We start from the raw sequence: 20,320 nt of genomic DNA on the forward strand, positions 1-20,320 counted from the left end.
TTCTTCACCACAGGTACCACCACATGGCTCTCATCCAGGCTAAGTGCTTTAATCCTGATCAAATAATAACAGTTTAAAAGTCAGAGGGATTGCTCAAGATGGTCATTTCCTATCTTTGGTTCAAACTAAGTTCACTCAGGGTGGAATTAGATTGGGGTTTGCAGCGATGTGTCTAAACATCCTCCTTGTGTAGTGTAGATCACACACCCACCAAGTTAGACATGATGGCTACATATGTAAACATGAGTGACAACATTTGTATTTCTAGGACACTTAAAATCACTCTGACTCTAACATAGAATTGACAGAAAGTGAAGAGAAGGAAAAAAAGAGAGGAGAATATAAAAGATAACAGTATAGAAGAGGGGGAGAAAGAGAGAAGGGGGGAAAAAGGAAAGCTAATCCTAACCATCAGAGGGCATTCTTAGGATCTCATTTGAAAAAGTGCCTGGAAACAAGGCCTCCTCAACAGCAGAAAACTTGGCTGTCATTTGGCCTGATTGCCCAGCTTCCTTTCTCTCTGGACCTCTCTAGCATAGGAAAGACAGAGAAAGAAAGAAATGGCCTCATTGCCCTTTAAAACCACCTACAGGTGTCATGTGAAGAGAACCTGAGCTCCCTGTTACCCTGGATTTAGATACCACCAGAGCAGGGGGTGCACACAAAAGCATAAGGCCCCTAACTGTTCTACTGTTTACTAAACTCTGATGCAGCCCAAGCCCTGCACAAGCCCTGTGGATAAAGAAGGCTTAGGTTCCACCATCTACAACTTCAAGGATCTTTTCATTTCATGTATTTGAGCCGAATCTGCACCCTGAAGCTTACCTTCCTCCCTTAATCTGCTCTGTGACCTTAGACAAGTCCTTTACCCACTTTGTGCCTCTGTTTACTTCGCTGCAGAATGGAGGTAATACCAGTGGCCTATTCTGAAGTTTAAATGAACCAGATGAACCAGAACCAAGAGTCTAGCACACTGTAATCACACACTTAGCTGCTGCTGTTTTTCGTCATTATCATTACTAACCAAAATGATAATCATAATAATCATTGCAGTCATCAAAAGAAAGGGACTTTTTCTTGGATTTTTTTGCCTGAAACCCTATTATTTAATTTTGTCCAGTTGAATGAAACTGCTTGCAGGTGCTATGACAGAAAGTTCCACACTAAGCCACAGATTTCTGAGGAATCTTCAGCCTAGTCAAGCTCTGATGAATGTAATGTCTGATATCTGACCTTTGTACTCCCTGTGGATACTGAAGAAATGAGACAGGATTTTTAGACTATCTCCCCTACTTTTGCTGATTTTTTTTTTATCTTGTTAAAGGATAAAAAATGTTTTTGTCCATGTGCTCACATCCTCAGCTTTGATACATTACAGTCATAGCTGTAGGTCTTGCTTCTCCAGATGTGAGATCCTACTTGGGTGGCTGTCTGCATTTTTGCAATCTTTGAGGCCAGAGACATTCTCGTCCTCAGAACCAGTGCTATGATACAGTAAATAAACTCATTTCCTATCTCGGCGGGTCCAGAGCATTCCAGTGTGCACACAAGTGTCTTATGGACTGTGAAAGAGTTGAAAAAACTCCATTCTTTTGTGAAGCTTGCCAAGATCCATGTGAATGAAGAACACTGACCTTATGCTTTCAGGGGAAGTATTTCAAATAGCAGAGCTGACAGAGGCGTAGGTTGGAATGGGCCAGCCAGCAGGGAGGTACTAATAGAGTGTTGTGAATTCCAGCCTGGCTCTGGCTGAGAACCTTCAAGATCACCTATGCCATTCCTCTGAGCCTGGACTTCTTTTCCTTAGCAATCTCATGAAACAAACTTCAATGGAACCCCCATAAGCAAGCTGTGATACACACTCATAGCTAGCAGGGGACTCTCTCAGAGTTCCAACCATCGTGACCACCATCCCGGTTAACTTTGTATCTTCCCTCAGTCCTGAGTCTTCCCTTCCCCACCCGCTCTAGCTGTCTAATGGCACAGGCCCAACAGAGTCAAGTGAGCCTCTATGTGGGGGGCCCAGTTAAGGGCCAAGCGCTGTATACCTTCTATTGTGCATGTAAAAGAAATCTGTGGCTTAGTTCCTTTCTGTGCAGTTTGGAAGACAAAGTGAGCACATGTAAAACAATTAAAAAGCCATAACTTATCTAACCAATAATAATACGAACTCTAAGCCAGGCATGCTGAAGCAGGGAAGTTCAAGCCTGGCTTTTGTTATGTGGCAGGAAGGACCTAAGGAAGAGGAATTCAGCGAAGCCTTGGAGGACTGGATGGTTTACAGAAGGCCGTTCCGAGCAATTGCCCTCCTTGGATTCTAGCTGTCCTTCCTTATGCCTCGGAGTCCTTCAGTGAATCCCAGGACCTCCCGTGAAAGAGGCAACGGAGGAAACTGAGAGTATTGCTCTGGGAGTTGCCTAAGTCAGAGCTGCATTTCCTTCCTGTTGTTAGGGCTTTTGTGGGTGCCAGGCACAGCAAGCTCTCACCTTCCCATTCTCCTCCCACTCCCACCCCACAGCAGCACCATCCCCCATCATCAGGATGAGCCGTTCACACCACCCAGCCTTGTGCCAGCCAGGAGCACCCTGTGAGTTCAGTGCGTGGCCTCCATCACATGGGCCTCGGGCCCCAGCGGGAGGCTGCTTTCTAGAGAAGCTTCGCCAGTTGCTTTTCAACTGCAAGATACTAAAACCAACATTCAGCCCTTTTGCCTTTAATTTTAGATCTCTTTCAATACTTCCCTAGTGAAAGAGGCAAAGGAGAGAACTATCTGTCTCATTATTTCCTCTTCTCAGGAAAAAGCACACAAGCCTTTCTGCCCTCACGGACCAGAATACACCTTCTGCCCTGTTTCTGGCTCCTGATACGATCGAAAATATAGGGTTTTTATATGTCTGTTTCTCTGGCTGGGTTGTGAGCTCTCCAAGGACATGACACTGTGTCACACATGCCGCTTTACGCCCCCACCGCTTAGCAGAGTGGCTGATGCTTAGGGAACGTTCAACAAGTGTAAAAGGAGGGAAGATCCCAAAAGAATTTCTATCCATTGTCCTGAAATTCTTTCTAGGACAAAGCAGATCATGAATGAATGCACATATGCATGCTTACTTCTCCCAACACAGTGCCATTGAACTCTTTAGGTTAACACTTCCTGTAAGTTTAGGTTAATACTTCCTTTAAATCGAAGAAGATTAATGTCCCCATTAAATCATTATTCACTCTTTTCCAAAGTGGCAGCTAGCTAGAGGCTAGGTCTTGTGATCACACAGGCAATTTTTGCTTAAGAGGAGAGTGGAGGATATAGCACTTCAGGTATTTATTGGAAAAGTAGAAGACGGTGATGCTGCGCACTGAAGGGCTCTTCGTGTCTCATGTGACGGAGGGAAGGGCCACATTACAGGACTGTGTGCTAAGGAGGGAGACGAAAGGATACAAAGATCATACTACTTCTTCTTTTGACCTATAGTTTATCAAGTTGCTCAGTTTTGCTACATTTCAGGAAGAGAACCCATTATTATCCCCAGAAAATCATCCCTCTCCTAAGACAGAATTGAGCACTTTTTCCAGGAGTTCTTGTGTACAGCAGGCTGAAATCTTCCCCCCACCTCCAAAGAGACCTTGCTATTAAGAGGAGAGAACCATGAGCATGTTAAACCCACATGGGGAACTAGAGGAACAAAACACTACACAGCTTTATTCCAGAAATGTGTGTCACAAATAAGCTGCCAAGAAACTACAGGATTTGTCTTTAAAGAAAACTCCCCCAAGGTTCCTGAAGAGTAGCCAGGGTAAATTGGTGGCCTTTCTAGAGGCTACTGTGTAAATGTTGAGCAAATACCTCATAGGTGCTTGCATGGCGTTCTCTAACACAGCCATTATCTTATTTTTCTTTGAGCCTTAGTAGTTTTTATCACCCACTCAGGGACTAACCAGAAATCATTTATGTGTCCAAATTTGTCCTAGCATTTGAAAGAACGCACCATCCAGTGGCACTGTATTCAGGTTGATGGGTGGCTCTGCCAAGACAAGAACAGAGGTGGTTGGTAGTTACAGTGGCAGAAGAAATTCCCAGAGCTAGAGACCACAGATGTCCACCTTGGGTCTCACATCCCAGCAGAGCCCTGAGCCTCACTCTCGTTAGTGCCCACCCAAGCCCCTCACACACATAGCAGACACATCCATCCTCATCCCTACTTCCTTCTGGGACCCTGGCTACCCACTTTTCACTCGCATCTCCTTTCTGTAGACACTGGTAGATGACAATACCTATTTGCACTTTATTGTCTGGGTCTTCCAATGTTTCATGTAAGTACTTTCTGTCTCTAACCAAACTGCAGAGTTCTTGAGGATCAGGGACTGTACTCCTACAATCCTTTTCTTGGAACCCACACCCGGTTCTTGTACTGGGTTGAACTTGTCTTAAGCATCAGAAAGTATTGATGATAGGTTGTTCTAGATGGAGATTCTCATTCCTGCAGTTCAGTTTTAGCAGACTTATTTCCAGCAAAAAATTTTCACACACAATGTCTTCTGGAGTCCCTAAGAAAAAAGAAATGGTAGGATTTACCATCACTTTCCCAAGTTCACCCAAAGGAAAAGTCACAAATGATACACAAGGCAAGTATGGGGGGGCTTCTCCTTGGCTTTGCTTCTCTCACTGAAGTGTATCTCCTGTGTCATGGAACGACTGTCATTGAGATCCAAACATCAAGAATTAATCCTAGGACTGCAAAAGGAAAAGAAAGCAGAAAACATCTGTTCCTCCTTAGACACTCTGGGTGTTATTTCTTGATTAGACCAGGTTTTGTCAATGGCAGATTTCCAAAGGATATTTCTGCCGCATTGACATCACTTGTATTGCCTTCAGATTGCAAATTCCTGCCGGCCCAGTTCCCACTCCTTTGCAGTTCCCTCAGCTTCTCCCAGAGATTGCCTGCATGGTACCTGATGAATGTCTGATTAAATAACACCTTCACTTGTGATTTTTATTTCTATTACCTGGGTGCATCCTAATAGTTACTCCGAGTCTAGGCAATAACTACCCTCCCACTAATGTAATAACTTGAAAGGATCTTATGCATTAACTGAGGTTTATAATCTGCACTGATGAGTAAGCTTATAGAGCAGAATGATGACAAATTCCATCTCAAAGTCAGACCACCAGAGCTGGTAGCCTGACTTTGCTACTTATTTCTTGGGAGAACTTGGGCTAGTTTCTAATCTTTTCTGCATCTGCTTGGCATGGCTTTGTTGAGGATTAAATGAGATGATTCACATAAAGCCCTTGAAATAGCACCTGGTACACTCCATGTTCAGGAGGTGTCAGTAATTATTAGTCATTCTTCTTGTCCAGCTCCAGCGTGTCCTGGAATCCTGGATACATTCTCTCTGCACTCTGCGTTTGGAGCCTGCACTCTGAAACACAGACTTACCCCACCTCACAGGCCTAAGGAAGGTAAACCCTGCTCCCTCCTGCATGGCAACATGTGGCAGGACTGTGAACATGCTGCTGTGCTGTGAAGCTGCTGTGGAGTGTACACCAGAGCTGCCAACCTGCCTGAGCTCAAATGAGCACCAATGATGCGAGACACATTCCATGACACCATGAGAGCAGCTTGTATTTGTTTTCTCTTCCCTCGTGGATTCCTTTTCAGTAAGATACTAGTACAAGTCAGACCACCCTACAACAAGAAAATCTCCAGGGCCTCATATAGTTTGTTTTTAAATGTTATCAGATCAGACCAAAGTCCAATAAAAATACCTAGAATTGGACAGTACCTTGAAATGCACTCTCATCAACATAACCTGTGAAAACAGCTTAGTGATTAACTTCTTGAAGTGGGTGTCAAGACACTGTTATTTTATTTATACTTCTAATTCTGAGACTGCATTGTCTGGAGAAATTTAGGCAAATTACTTCCTTCTTGGATGTGGATTTTCCCCAAGATAATCTCTGAAAAAAAGTATTCATTCTTACTCTACCATCAGAGAATGTCTAAGAGCCCTCTCAGAGCTCCCCCAGAACCGTGAATGTAAAGAAAGAAAAACCCATCCTGGTTTGGTAACTTCTCAAACCTGTCTTTCTGTGTTTGCATAATAAACTAATTAACTAATATGCTGGATGACTTCCTGGTGTCAAAAACAAAAACAAAAAAATTCAGAAAGGGGATCCTGTTGTATGAGGAAAGACATTGTTTAATAAGGATTCACTTGCAAGGTAGAATAACTTTAGGTAGGAATTATTCTGTCAGTATTTTCCATGACCTGAGTTAAAATTGCAAAATGCAAATCTCAGATTATCCTGAGAACCGTAACCCTCCATAAGGATGACAGTGATTTTACAAGTTTCATTTACCTCCTCTTGAATCTTTGATTAATCAGAATAACACAAATTTGTCCAATATCAGAAGTCCCTGAGAATTCCAATATAAATGTTTCTTTGTTTATTATATATTTGATATTAAGCATTGTGTAAACTTAAGGTATACAACATGTTAATTTGGTATGCTTACTGTAATATAATTGGCATTGTGGCAATAATTACCACATTACATAATGTTTTCTTTTTAGTGGTTGGAATAATTAAGTTCTAGTCTCTTAGGAGGTTTGATGATTATAATAAAATATTGTTGTCCTCACTATATTAGAATTAGATCTCCAGGACTTATTTACTACTCAATCCAAGTTTGTACCCTTAAATGCATCTGTCCTAACACAAATATTTTTGAAGGTATTCTTCACCACAGATGAGATACTAAGTTTTCTTAATGAGGGGACAATTATAATAGCAAATGACATCCTAGCCTATGTCTTTATAATTTATAAATAAGTAATTTTATATACATTACCCCATTTGATCCTCACAAAGTATGAAGTAGTTATGACAGATATAATTATCCCAATTTTTATACAGGAGAGGACAGAAAGAAGAGGAATTGGTACAGATACAGAGAATGGGTGGCCACTCATTTATCTATATATTCATTCAAAAATCATTCATGAATAATCACATGTGCCAAGATCTGAGAGGATACAGCAATAAGCCAAATCTTTACAAAACCCATAGCTTAATGAAAGTGACTTGACAGTTACAGAGATAATAACAATAAAATAAGGCAAATGTTATGATGTGGATCTCTGAGATCAAAGAGCAGGACGCTCTGTGTTCAAGTTTGCAGAAGTTTCCTTAAGGAGCTTATATTTCAGCTGAAATGCAGGGATGAGTAAGGAGGAAGCCAGAAAAAGCAGAAGTGGAGACAAGTGATCCTCTGGGAAGGAACATTGTGCCCCAAGGATGAGAGCTGAGGAAGGACAAATAGTACTTATCAAGAAACCAAAAGAATTTTGCATTCTGAGTGTAAAATGCAAGATGGAAAAAGCAAGAGATGAGGCTAGAGAGTTAGGCAAAGGACCAAAGTCACATAAGACCTTGTAATTTATCTGAAGGGCAATGACAAGACAAAAATTAGGACAGCATAAAAAACTATGATAGTAAAACATTTTGGAAGTCAAGAATCAGGGAGAGTTGCAGCAATATAGTCAATCACATTAATCATACAAAGAAGTCAAAGAATCAGAGAGCTGAGAGTAAGTCATTTGAGATGTCATAGATAACCTTAACATTTTTAGTCTGTCGGTAGAGATGGAACACAAGCTCCATGTATGATTGAAAGACAAAGAAGTAGAGGCAAAGGGTGCGTAGACTATGGTTTAAAAAGTTCAATCCCCCTATTGGTAGAGCTGATAGCAGAATCAAAGAAAGCTTTTTCAAGATAAAAAATTTAAATGTGCTTGAAGGCAAGAGGGTAAGGTTGAGTATAAAGGTAGAAATTAAAATGTCATGAAATCACTTAAGTTTACGGAAGTGGTAGTGTATGGTTACTATAGTTATAGTGACTATAGCATTGTTACTATAGTCAGTAATACTTTATTGCACATTTGAAAGTTGCTTAAGAGAGTAGATCTTAGAAGTTATCATCATAACAAAAATCAGACTATGAATGGTGACAGGTGTTAACTAGACGTGCAGTGACCATTTTGCAGTATATACAAATATTGAATCATTATGTTGTACACTGGAAACTAAAACAGTGTTACATGTCAATTACTATCTAAATTAAAAGATTAAGGAAATGGGATACATGGTTAGAATTCCAATGAAATGGTTAGGTGAGCAAAGCGGCTCAGTAAAAGATCTGTATGTACATTTTTAAAGCCCTAGTACTAAAGTCAATCCCCGATTGCCCTCCCCCTGGCTACTTAATCTATAATAACACTCCCAAAAAGTTTTGTCTTTGATCATTGTTCTGTCTGTGGTGGGACACTTTCGTGTTGGACTGAAGTCTTTATCTCTCTCTGAGATGATGTTAAAATCACATTAAGTATTGTTCAGTCACATATCCTTGGAATACGGAAAGACAGTATAGAAAATAAATTCTGGCAAAAGAATATGCTCTCCTTGATTCCCATGAAAAGGGGAAGTGCTTCTGTGCCATAAAATGGGTGTGGGAACATCTTCAGAATTTCAGGTGGATTGAGTCAGGCTGTTTTCTTTCATCACTGCAGCAGCCAAAATGGAAAGTTCTCAGATCCTCATCTTCTAGTAGGACATGATTAATCGTTGATCAAAAAGTAGAGATTTTTCACAGGCCTCGGCAAGGAAAGTAAGCCACCTAATACTTCTTCCCAATGTCACCCACACAACAACAATAATAAATGCCAAAATTGGAGCATTTCTTAGACATTTCAGTGGATTATGGAGTCAGATACACGGTATGTCCCACTCAAAGTATTTGAGGACCTCCTACATCCATAGGTGCAGATTCTTCTCATGCTGACATGGAAAAGTTGAGGACAAACTTATGTCATAGGCAGGCCACAGGTAAAGGATATTAGAAAGAAAAGTGATATGTGTGCAGATGCTACAAAGCCGGGTATAGAACTCATCCAGAAGACTCACACAGTATTCTCCGTGTCCTCAGTGTAAGCACTGGGCCAAGACCAACAGTGTAAATTTAACTGGCACAAAAATTAATTTCTACATCTAAGATAAATGCCATGTTGCTCATGAACAAAGTAGAAGCAACCTGAAAAAAAGATCTGGGTGTTTTAGTGGACCACAAGTTTAAGATGAGCCAGCATAACTACTAACAGCATTTAATGGCACGTTAGGCATACTAATGAAGAACAGTACTTTCCTTAGGAGAGCATATTATCTCCCTAAACCCTGTACAGGTCAGCCCCATTCTGAAAGGCTTTACTCCAGTTTAAGTATAGCGATGATTGGACCGTGAGCGGGGCAGAGCAGCCACGATCACACTTCCATACCAATTTACAATATGTAAGACTTTGACACACTCTCTGATATTCATTTTCATCCCTATAATCCTATGAAATAAATGTTATTATATTCATTTTATAGATGGCCATGCTGAAATTGAGAGGTACTAAGCGCCTTGACCAAGGTAGCATGGTTAATAAATTGTAGAGCCAAGTCATTGATTCCTAGACCTCCATTTTCTCCTTCGTAACAATGGTGGTCTTTGGCCTAGGGAGAGCAGATGTAGGGGTTCATGCTAACACTCTTCAAGCATTGGAAGGACCATTATGTGAGGAAGGAAGTAGACTTACTCTTGAGTGAGACGGCAGATGGACGTTAAGAGAACTGGAAAACAGCCAAGACTGGCTGACTGTCATTGAAAGAGTAGAAAGCTGAAGAAGGAGAATGTAAGACAAAGCTAATATAATTAAAAAGGGTCATTAGACTAAACTGTGTCCCTAATAAATCTTGGAGTTTTTTTTAAAGCTTCAGAGAAAATTCCTGGACAAAAACTTGTACAAATTTTCCCTTTACTCTCATTTTTCCTATAAACCTCTTTTTTTAAATTTTGAAAGCAGAAGTGGAAAAATTAGAAGATATATTAACAGTGACGATGGAAAAGGAACCTCTGATAGTGCCATCTGGCCAAAACTTTAAGATTATATCAGCAAAACCTTTTATGGAACATACCAGTTACTCCCCAATCCATGGGAAGAAGATGGGGAATAAAAAGTAATGAAAGTCCAGTCTTTCTTCAAGACAGAGTTTGGATCAAGCAGTGCTAGATCCTTCCACACTCTTAAAATTCATTCAGATCTTCAAAATATATAAAATACCCAGTCAGCATCTTCCCTGTCTATCTAATCCCAGTAAAGCAGAATGTCAAAACATAGTAGAGAAGGCACTGTACTAGCAGTCAGAGACTTTGCTTCTAATCCCAGCTCTTCTAGGTCCTTCATGACTGGCCTCATGCAGGCTGGCACACAGGTTTATTCTAGGCAATGGGGCTTTCGGGCTTGTGGTCCCTCATATGGAAATTATGAGCTTACACTGTAACACTGATTAAGAGCACATGCTTTAGCAACAGACATGCCTGGGGTTAAGCAGCTCCCTGCCACTTGGAATGTGTCTCATCTTGAGCACTTTCCTCTAAGTTCAGTTCCTTCAGATGTTAGTTAAATGAAGAATATGAAAATGCATATGAGAGTGTCATGTAAATTACTCACTGGCCTTAATCCCTGTGTTTTGGAGAAAGCAGATTTCGAAAACTTCCAAAGGTAAAAAGAACTCGATGAATTGCAATTGAAAGAGGGACAGTGAGCATATCAAGAAAAATGGGAAACTATCAAAAGGAAATCCCAGTGACTGAAATGGAACAGCATTTCATCCAGATGAGCAAGTGAAGGCATATAGAAGGATATATGCAAACAGCTTTTCTGATGGGCTCAGACCCAAGAGTGTATCAATACAAGATGAGAGAAGGGGGTACATAAACAAGACAATTTCAAGACAGTGGCACAACCTACCATAATAGAGCCAAAAAAACTACAGCCTGGAATGAACTAAGGTGTGTGAAAAAAGGAAATTCTGAAGCAAGAAAAAAGACTTACTTTATTTGTGGTTTTGGTTTTTGCTTGTTTGTTTAAAGAAACTAACAAGGATAGAATAAGAGCCTGAGTCACTGGGCACAATAGTGTCATGTTAACTTTTAGGACAAAGAAACCCCAGTTTCTCAGGACCAATTTTGCTTTTCTCCAATTTCTGTCATAATATTTATTGAGCTGCCTGCTGTGTGTTAGGCATTGTAGCAAATGCTGAGATTTTATACTGAGGAGATATAATCCCTTCTGTCAAGAGGTTGATAGTCCAGTAAGAAGATAGGCATGCAATTAAATAAATATAAAATTATAATAAAATATACTAAAATAATTATAGTAATTAGAGGTGAGAAAGAAACCCAGGGGAAACATAATTTAAAAACCACCCAAATCTGCCCTGTGGAATCCAGAGGAGGATTCTCGGAAAGAATAACATTTAGCCTGAGACACCTCAGTCAACAAAATGCAAACTGGAAAGGTAGCACAGATTAAAGATAAGAATATGCTACAACTTCTGGCCATTTCAAATGCATTTAGCTCTACTGACTGTGTTGAATACTCTCAATTTGTTGTAAAAAAAATTTACAAAGATTTCTTAATGCCTGGCAATTTTGGAGGCAGAGAGAAACAGAGAAGTTCCAGAAGACTAAAAATTGATAAATGTTATTTAGATTTACAGTTTTAAGATGAAGAATTCAATGAAAGACAGCATTGTGGACTGCTTGAAAGAAGGGGCTTCAGGTTTAGACTGCTAAGATAGAACTCAGGCTCGCCTCCTTACTGATGTGTGACCTTAACCAAGTTATTGATCATCTCTGTTTTTCAGTTTCCTCATCCATGAAACAGGAGAATAAGAGGATCTGTGCACAGAAGCTACAGTGAGCATTACATGGAATGTGCTTAGAAGAGTACCCAGCACAAGGTAAGCTCTCGAGAACTGTGAACTGTTGTATAATTCTACAAACTACAGGCCAAAGAAGTTGGCCTTCATTACACCAAAGATTCCAGAATAGAAGCTTTAAAAGACCAGTACAGAAAAGGAAGTGGTGATATTTTAGGAACAGGCTGAGTTCACTGACAAGTCATTTTGGACCCCCACACATTTCCTCTTTTAGCATATGTGTTTTGCTGGCATGCAGAAGGGATTTTTTAGATCTAGCACCTATGGATTTTACCAGAGAATTTTGCCATCCATGTAAAAAAGATGGACAAGTGCATGCAAGTCTACTGGGTGATGGCCATAGTAAGTGTCAGCTAAAGCATCTTATCCAGTACCCAGGAAAGAGGGGTGCACAGGAGGCTTTTGTAATACACACAAATGAGAAACCATGCTGGACACAAGAGAAACCAAGTAAAAGCATATTCCTATTCTCAAGGACGTCACAGTAAATTAGGGAAGAGATGTTTATATAAATGCTTACTATAATAACAAACATATACTCCATACCATAGTGGCGTAGAGGATTGAAGATAGACATAGTGGCACAGAGGACACTCAGTCCTACTTAGGTGATTATGGAAGCAGGAAGATATCTGAACTGATTTTGAAGGCTGGTTTCTTGACCTTGTTAAGTGGTATCAAAAACACATTATAATGTTATTTAAACTACCAAAGTGCATCTGGCTATTTTAATGAAAATAATTCTATTTACTGCTAAAACAAAACTACCCAAAATAATGACCCAGCTGTGGTGGTTCTAACTGAAACCATCATTATGACAACCACGTCATATTGGTCCAGATCTGTGTTTTCTTACTATTGCTCCTCTGGCAGAGCCTCCGCTCCTCTTGTTGCTTCTGCCCCTGCAGACCACCCTTCACCCCCGTGTCCATAGCCCCATGAATGGTCTTGCTCTGCCTCTCTCACCATGCCACCTGAGCCACCTTCTCTGAAACAGGTCCCATGAAGCCATAAACTTCTCAAAAATCCCCTAAGTAGTAAAGCAGTGCTAGTTCCCTGGACTAGCTCTCTGGCAGCCGGGGATTTGGTGACCTTTGTGTCCAGCGTCAGTCCCTATCGTATTTCCACACATCACCTCACCAGGCCGTGGACCACGCATGCTCTCTCCCACATTTCTGTGGAGGCTGTCTCCCACATTTCTCCTCTGCCTGGAGGTCTGCCTCCAACTCTTGCATCATGCATAAATTCAAACACTTCCCCTTCTCTTTGCCTAGAATCTCATTCCTCTGTTATAACCCTGTGCTTATCATAGCACTTGCTTCACTCTTTGCTGGTCCTGGATAGTCTAGATGGAAAGAGAACTGGGCCAGAATTTGGACAATCCAGATTCCAATTCCTGCATTACTGGTAACCTCCCTGTGTCTCATTTCCCCATCTGTAAATGAGAGGCCTGGGATTTCTCACAGACAGTCCCCAATTTACAATGGCTTGATTTAAGATTTTTTTCAAGTGACATGCATTCAATAGAAACTGTACTTCAGACTTTGAATTTTTATTTTTCCCCCCAGCTGGCAATATGAGGTGTGATACTCTCTCATTCAGCCATGCCATCATGAGGGTAAACAATCCATGCATAAACAACCATACTGTCCCCATACAACCATTCTGTTTTTCTCTTAGTATAGTACTCAACCAGTTACATGAGATATCAACACTTCATTATAAAACAGGCTTTGTGTTAGATGCTTTTGCCCAGCTGTAGGCTAATATAAGTGTTGTGAGCACATTTTAGTGTAAGCTGGACTAAGCTATGGTGTTTGGTAGGTTAGCTATATTAAATGCTTTTTCAACTTAACATTTCCAACTTAAATGGGTTTATTGGGGCATAACCTCACCGTAAGTAGAGGAAGATCTGTATCTTTGTATAAGATACCTCTTAGCTCTATTATTCTGTGATTTGAATCCATCTATCTCTCTTATTAGATGTTTCTTAAATCACACCTTCTAAATCTTCATGTTGCCTGTAGCTCCAAACTACACTTTATACCTAGGAAAAGCTTGGTAAATATTTTGTGGAGTAAATGAGTGAATGAGTGAATGAATAATTTGATATTCTCTTTATATGAAATAAGCTGAGTCACCATTGTTTGTATTGATATGCCCTCCATTTAACTGTTTCTAGAGAAGATCTCAGAAAAGACAACTAGTGAGAAAAGCCAGAGTAACTAAATCTTTTCAATATGTATCATTTCAAGCACCATGCAAATATCAGTATGCAAATATATGAAGTGTGAAAAGGCTGAATATGTGCTTGGTTGCTAGAAAGAACTCACTGAAGCTAAAAAGAAAACAGAAATTTAAGATAGAGAAAAGTTTACCTAACATAGCTAGTTGTAAGCCAATAACACAAAAACAATTGACATCTATTGAACTTTCTATTGCCAGACACTGAGCTGAGCTTTTTCTATGCATTCTTTTCATTTTAGTCCTTAAGCTCTCCTATACAGTTGGAATAATTATCCTTACCTTACAGATGAAAACACCTAGCCCCAGAGAAGTTACACAGATTGCTCAAGCTCATGCAAAATATAAGAGCAGAATTAGGAATTAAATTCAGGCCTAAATAAATCGAGACCCGTTTCCTAACCGCAGCACTCAAGTGCCTCCCCTGAGATGATACAGCCTAGAAAATGACATATGTTTTTAAATATCTTGACAGCATATCTTAGAGAGTTGACAGGCTTCATGCTGTTGAAAAGAAAGACCCATTTACACTAATCCAAGGGTGGTTTGTTAAAAAGATCTCTAAGGCCTGAAACAGGAACTGAAATTATGTCAAAACTAGAGTGTCTCTGGGTTGTCAACTGTTTTCAACGTTTTCTTTCCATAAAGTTGCATGTTCTCTCCCTCCCTCTCCTGTTCATACTGTAGTACCTGCTTTTCCTATTACATCAGCTCTATTATTCTGCACATCAAGAGCTCCATGGCATCATTTTAACACTGCGAAATGATACTTTTCCTCCTATGTTCTAGACCAAATTCCTAAGAAATGGCACTTTTCCTCCTATGTTCTAGACCAAATTCCTAAAAAAGAGAATTAGATGTGCCCAGCTCATTTTTTTGCTGGCTCATACTATGTGTGTCCAGCACTCTGTTGGGAAAAGGGTACACTGACCAGCCAACATTAATACTTAGTCAGCTTGCCAGGTAGATGCCTTTCTCTCCCTTAGCCTGAGGTTACCCTCTTTCTGCACCCCTCAACATTTCTCTATTCTTCACAACCAAGTTTCTACAAAGAGAAGAATAACTTTATTGTTTCATTCTCCATTTACTCTTCATCACGCAACTGTACTACCCATTTGTTTTTCAGTCTTTGAAATTGGGATTCTTCCCCCCATTATGCACTGAAAACAATCCTGCTGATGTCACCAACAATTATATACCAGCAAAATCCAATAAGCAATTTCCAATATCATAATATTTGATTCCTTGCAGCCTCTAGCATTGCCGATCACTCCCCCTTCGTGATTTCTCATGGCCTGTTTCTGTGGACCCACTCTCTCCCAGCTGACCTCACTTGTCTCTGGCTGCTGCTCTGCAGGATTCCTTTCCTATGGCTGTCCTCAAATGTTGGTCCCCCTGCAGGTCTGAGTTATTTCTCCCTTTTCACCCTAAACCCTTTCTACAGGATTACATCCATGCCAGCGACTTTACCTTAAAGGTTGTTGACTTTCAAATATATATACTATCCTGTGTGACTCCTCCCGAGTTCCAACTGCGTACTAGTAATGCCCACCTGGATATTTGGATATTCTACAAATAACTCAAACCATACACTTACAAAAATCAACCCATTATCTCATTCACCCAAACTCTGTCTTGTTCCTTCTTCCATATTCCATGCCACCAGCCACATCCTTCTGTGTCCAAGAAGGTCTTTCCTTCTTCTTCATCCACCACTTCGAATCAATCACTTCATTAGTTAAGACTCAGATTTTATTAACAGAAAATGACTCGAGCTAGCTGAGTGGAGAAAAGGAGGGAATTTTTCATAAAGTTACAGTGATTTTCAAGGAAGCCAAGAACCAGGCAGGATAAGCTGCATCTTACAGGTCAAGAACAGTTCAGTGGAGTTTCTTCCTATTTTTCATTTCAGCTTCTCTCTGTATATACCTTTAATTCTTCTCTCTCAACCAGACTGGCTTTCTCTGTTTCTCAGTCCACTTTACAGTTGGGAATATGGGATACACCATAGCTCCCAAATTTTTATCTTCTCCAAGCAAGAGACCACCCCAGGGTAGTTTATCCTGAGCAAGTCAACTCTGTCTAAAAGAATGGGCTTACATGGTGAAAATGAGGTTGCTGAAATCCATCCCTGTGGATAAGAAAGTCTAAGAAGGAAACCATCACGATCTTGGCAGAAACCCCAGTGGTGTCTACCACAGTCACTAACATCTGATGTTTCTATGTCATAAACTTTTCTCAGTGTGGTCTCTGTCCCCATCATAAATACCAATATCCTTATTCAGCTTCTCCTTCATCCCTTTCATGAACTAATTTATTCCTATTATGATGATTTTCACATACACAGATTCAATCATTTGTTTACATACATATTTCTCTGACAAACCTAAACTGCTTGAGGACAGACATTTTATCTCCTCCTTTTTATATCCCCTCTGGTGCCTAGCATAATATCTGGGACATAATGGGCCCCAGGAAATAGTTTAATGAATGAAAGATACATCTGATACCTTAGGCCATTACTCATTTGGGTCATGAGTTTGCCATAAAGGATGATAAGTAGCATAATAAACATTGTTCTAAGAACCATGTTTGGAGAAGATATACATAGCTTGTTCTAATATACATATTTAATAAAGCCAAAGGCACAAGTTTAACTTAAAATTTAATTTTAAGGTAAGCGTTACTGTGGTAAAGCAAGCTAATAGGTTCTAGGATGCTGCTTCCTAGGGAAATAGGACAGTGGAAAGATGACTATCATGATGATGATGGTGGTGTGGGTGCAATGATGACGGCGGCCACCTTTTACTGAGCATTTGCTATGTATGTACTCAGAAATTTCCATGCATTACTTAGAGTTTTTAAAAAACCTTGAGGAATGGAAGTGGCATGCCATTTTGAAAGGCTGTTTGAGACATATGTATCTCACATCTTGCTAGTAATTGTAACAAGAACCAGGGTCTCTTCTCTTGTGTTCATTAATTTTGATATTTGTTGAGCCGTTTCAATGTTATAAACACTATTTTAGATGCTGATGTTATAGCATTGAATAAATAAAATGCTTTTTTATCTTGGGACTTACCTTTTTGATGGGACAAGTGAGAATAAGAGATGTTAATTAGATGTCTTAACTTGAGAAATGATGAAGTTCAAAAACTTAGGAATAAACCTGAAACTTTAATAAAAATAAAATGAATGGCAGCCACCATCTTAGTATCTACCATTGCAATAATGAGTTATAAGAAATACATATTTGGTCATTCAGATGACCAAATATATATTTCCCAGTTGTATTTGGTCTGCATCCACAGCTCCTGAAAACCCTGAAGTCTTAAAGGTGAAACAGATGTTTTGTTACATTAATGAGAGACTTTTGGACACCCACCCAAGGTGGGGGGCCTGGAGACTGAATTAGCCAATGGCCAATAATTTAGTCAATCATGGCTATGCAATAAAGGCCCCACAAAAACCCCTGAGAAGAGCTTTTTGCTCTCTCTCGCTCTCTCTCTCTCTCTCTCTCTCTCTCTCTCTCTCTGCTCGGTTGGATCCTGCTTCTCAGTTTGGCAGAGCTTCTATGCCTGGGGAACCAGAATGCTCCACGTGCCACCAAGCCAGTCCCCAAGCTCCGCAAGGATAGAAAGTCCTATATTTGGGACCTTGCCTGAGCTATGTTTCTCTTCAGCTGGCTGTTAACCTGTATCCTTTATGGTATCTTTTATTAAACTGGTAAATGTAAGTGTTTTCCTGAGTTCTGTGAGCCACTCTGGCAAATCAATGGGGGGAGAAACTAGCAAACTAAGGGGGAGGTCGTTGGAACCTCCAATCCAGCCGGTACATCAGAAGCACAGGTAACTGCCTGGGACTTGGGACCGGCATCTGGAGTTGGGGGTGGAGGGCAGTCTCACAGTAGAGAGCCCTTAACCTGGGGAATCTGGTGTTGTCTCTGGGCAGATAGCATCAGAATTGAGCTGAGTTCTCCAACACCCTGCTGGTGTTCGAGAATTCTTGTTGTAAGTATGTGTGGGAAGACCCCCTCCCACATATTTACACATATTGGAATTGGGTCCAGGTACCCAAATGAAGTTATATTACTATTACTGCTGGGTTATAATATTGTTACTGTTATACATATATGTAGGGAATTGGATGACAGCGAATCACAAATATGTATCAGTAATTTTACATGTATTAGTTGGTATTTTAAATATTATTTTAATTTTATTCTTTGATTCAACAAAAATAGATTAAGCTCCAACTATATTTCAGGCACTGAACAAATAACAGTAAGCAAAACAAACAAGAAATTGAGTCTAAGAGAGGGCAAGCAATTTGCTCAAGATCCAAATAAGTAATAAATGGCAAAACTGGGATTTGAAACAAATTTGTCTGACTACAAAGGTAGAAACAGAATAACCAGTTATAAAGCTATTGAAATAGCTTGGTGTCACAGACAAGAGTCATAGCAGAAAAATGGTCAGATTTTCTTTGAAGGTAGACAACATGATTTGTGAATAGATTAGGTGGGTAAAAGACAAGAGTCATGACTCTAGGACTCAGAGGGTTTGGGCCATGTAAGACATGGCAATGAGGGAGTCTCCATGAAAAGCTGGTTTGGGGAGGGGAAACATTAAGAGATTCATTTTGGACATGCTGAATTTGAGATGTCTGTTATACCTCCTATGTGAAGGTATTGAGTAGACAATCAGATTTATAAATCTGAAGTAAAGAAGAACAACTTGGGCAAGAAACAAATATTTGAGAGTCGACAGCATGCAGATAAATAACGTAATATTGTTGGTAGCAAGGCTCATAGGCCTAAAATTGCCAAGTTCAAGTGGTAAAGTTGCCTTTAGGTTATGGAAGGTGAAGAGCCTGACCTTTATTCAGACTTGAAAAGGAGATAAAAGGTCATTTACTTTTGTGATAAGAGATGGGTTATAGTAAATCTCATGGGCATAAGACTTTGGTTTTCATGTATGTGTGTTTTTGTTTTTTACTTTTGTATTTTATTGTTTAGAAGAGTGACTCTATTTAAATACTGGGAGAAACAAGTCAGCTGAGATTTAAAGTTGCATTCCATAAAGCAATGGCTCTTAAGCTATAGTGTGTATAAGAAAAGACCCATGAGTCAGGGTTAAAAATTTTGATTCCTAGAAACATGTAAGTAGATTATGAATACCTACTTAAGAGGAATCACTTTTTTTTTTTAAGCATCTTGGGTAAATATGATGTAGCATCCATACAGCTCACTGTGAAAACTTCTGCCACTGATCATTGAATAAATTGTTTTGCTTTAGGATATTATAAAGTCAGTTGCTTCTTGGTGCACATGCCCAGCAAAGCTTAAAGCTAATAGGATTTTGTCCTATTTTAGTAATGCAAGACAAGGTAGCTGTTGGCCATTTTCCCTTACTGCAAATGAATTCATAAGGTTCTTTTCCTTAATTACATTAACAATGCTTCTGAGGGCAGGTGTGATGGGGAAGGAGGAGAACTTGAGCTCAGTAAATGGTGCATGAGGAGACTGTAAGGAAGGGGAAACTGAACAATTTGCCCACTGGACTCTGTTGTCCAGAGTACACATGACAATGCCAAACTCACACCAACACTCAAATTCAGTTATGATAAATTATGATAAATATACATTTCAGATGCTGGACTCTTGGTCTTAGGGTCCTCTCAGAGACTACCCATTAAATAAGAGGTGCAACCCCAAATCAGGGACAAGATGAAGAGGGTCTCTGTGTCTCTCATTCTAGAAAGTTAAACTCACCAGTTCACCTCGGTCCAACACAGCCTCTGTATCGAGGCTCTGCATGAGGTGTGCCTGGACACCATGAAAGCTGGGTGGAAACAGTCAGCCTGGACACTGATTTGCCCTCTGATTATGCAACTGAAGCAATGAGGAAGTTGGTCTAATCTAGTGGACCCTGTTGGTTGGATTTTCATTTTCTGTCCCCAACACTTGCTGGTTGCTTTGTAGCAGGTCACATAAACCCCCAAGTCTGCTTTCCCAGACAATATAATGGGACTCACCAACACTGCTGTCTTGGACTGACCACTCAACTAAACTGTTTTGAACTCCCTGAAGTTGTTAACTGCTAACAGAAACTAGGAGATTCAAATAAAACAGATGAATGAGTCTGCATTTTGCTTTCTATAGAGTTCTTTGTGGTCCTGGAAACAGAATCTGCTGAGAGCTCAGCACTAGAGAAGTTTCTTTTTCCTAATAAAAATGGGCATTTTTAAAAAATAGAT

General features: G+C 40.1%; 1 protein-coding gene across 22 annotated transcripts in view; it reads left to right on the forward strand.

Annotated features, from left to right (window-relative positions):
- The window catches only part of LOC118971592 (uncharacterized), a 411,068-nt gene that overhangs the window by 263,181 nt on the left and 127,567 nt on the right, over positions 1-20,320 (forward strand). For 18 of the 22 annotated variants that reach the window (XR_012122776.1, XR_012122777.1, XR_012122769.1 and 15 more), the window contains one exon: positions 11,744-11,839. The exons of 1 other annotated variant lie outside the window; for it this stretch is intronic. The gene's annotated coding sequence lies outside the window, so the exon portion shown is untranslated. Of the gene's footprint in view, positions 1-5,353; positions 5,456-11,743; positions 11,840-20,320 lie in introns of all 22 variants that reach the window. 3 more of the 22 variants (XR_012122771.1, XR_012122780.1, XR_012122772.1) reach the window with 1 other exon arrangement.

Source organism: Manis javanica, chromosome 11, assembly GCF_040802235.1.
Source record: "Manis javanica isolate MJ-LG chromosome 11, MJ_LKY, whole genome shotgun sequence".
In the NCBI taxonomy this organism is placed as follows: domain Eukaryota; kingdom Metazoa; phylum Chordata; class Mammalia; order Pholidota; family Manidae; genus Manis; species Manis javanica.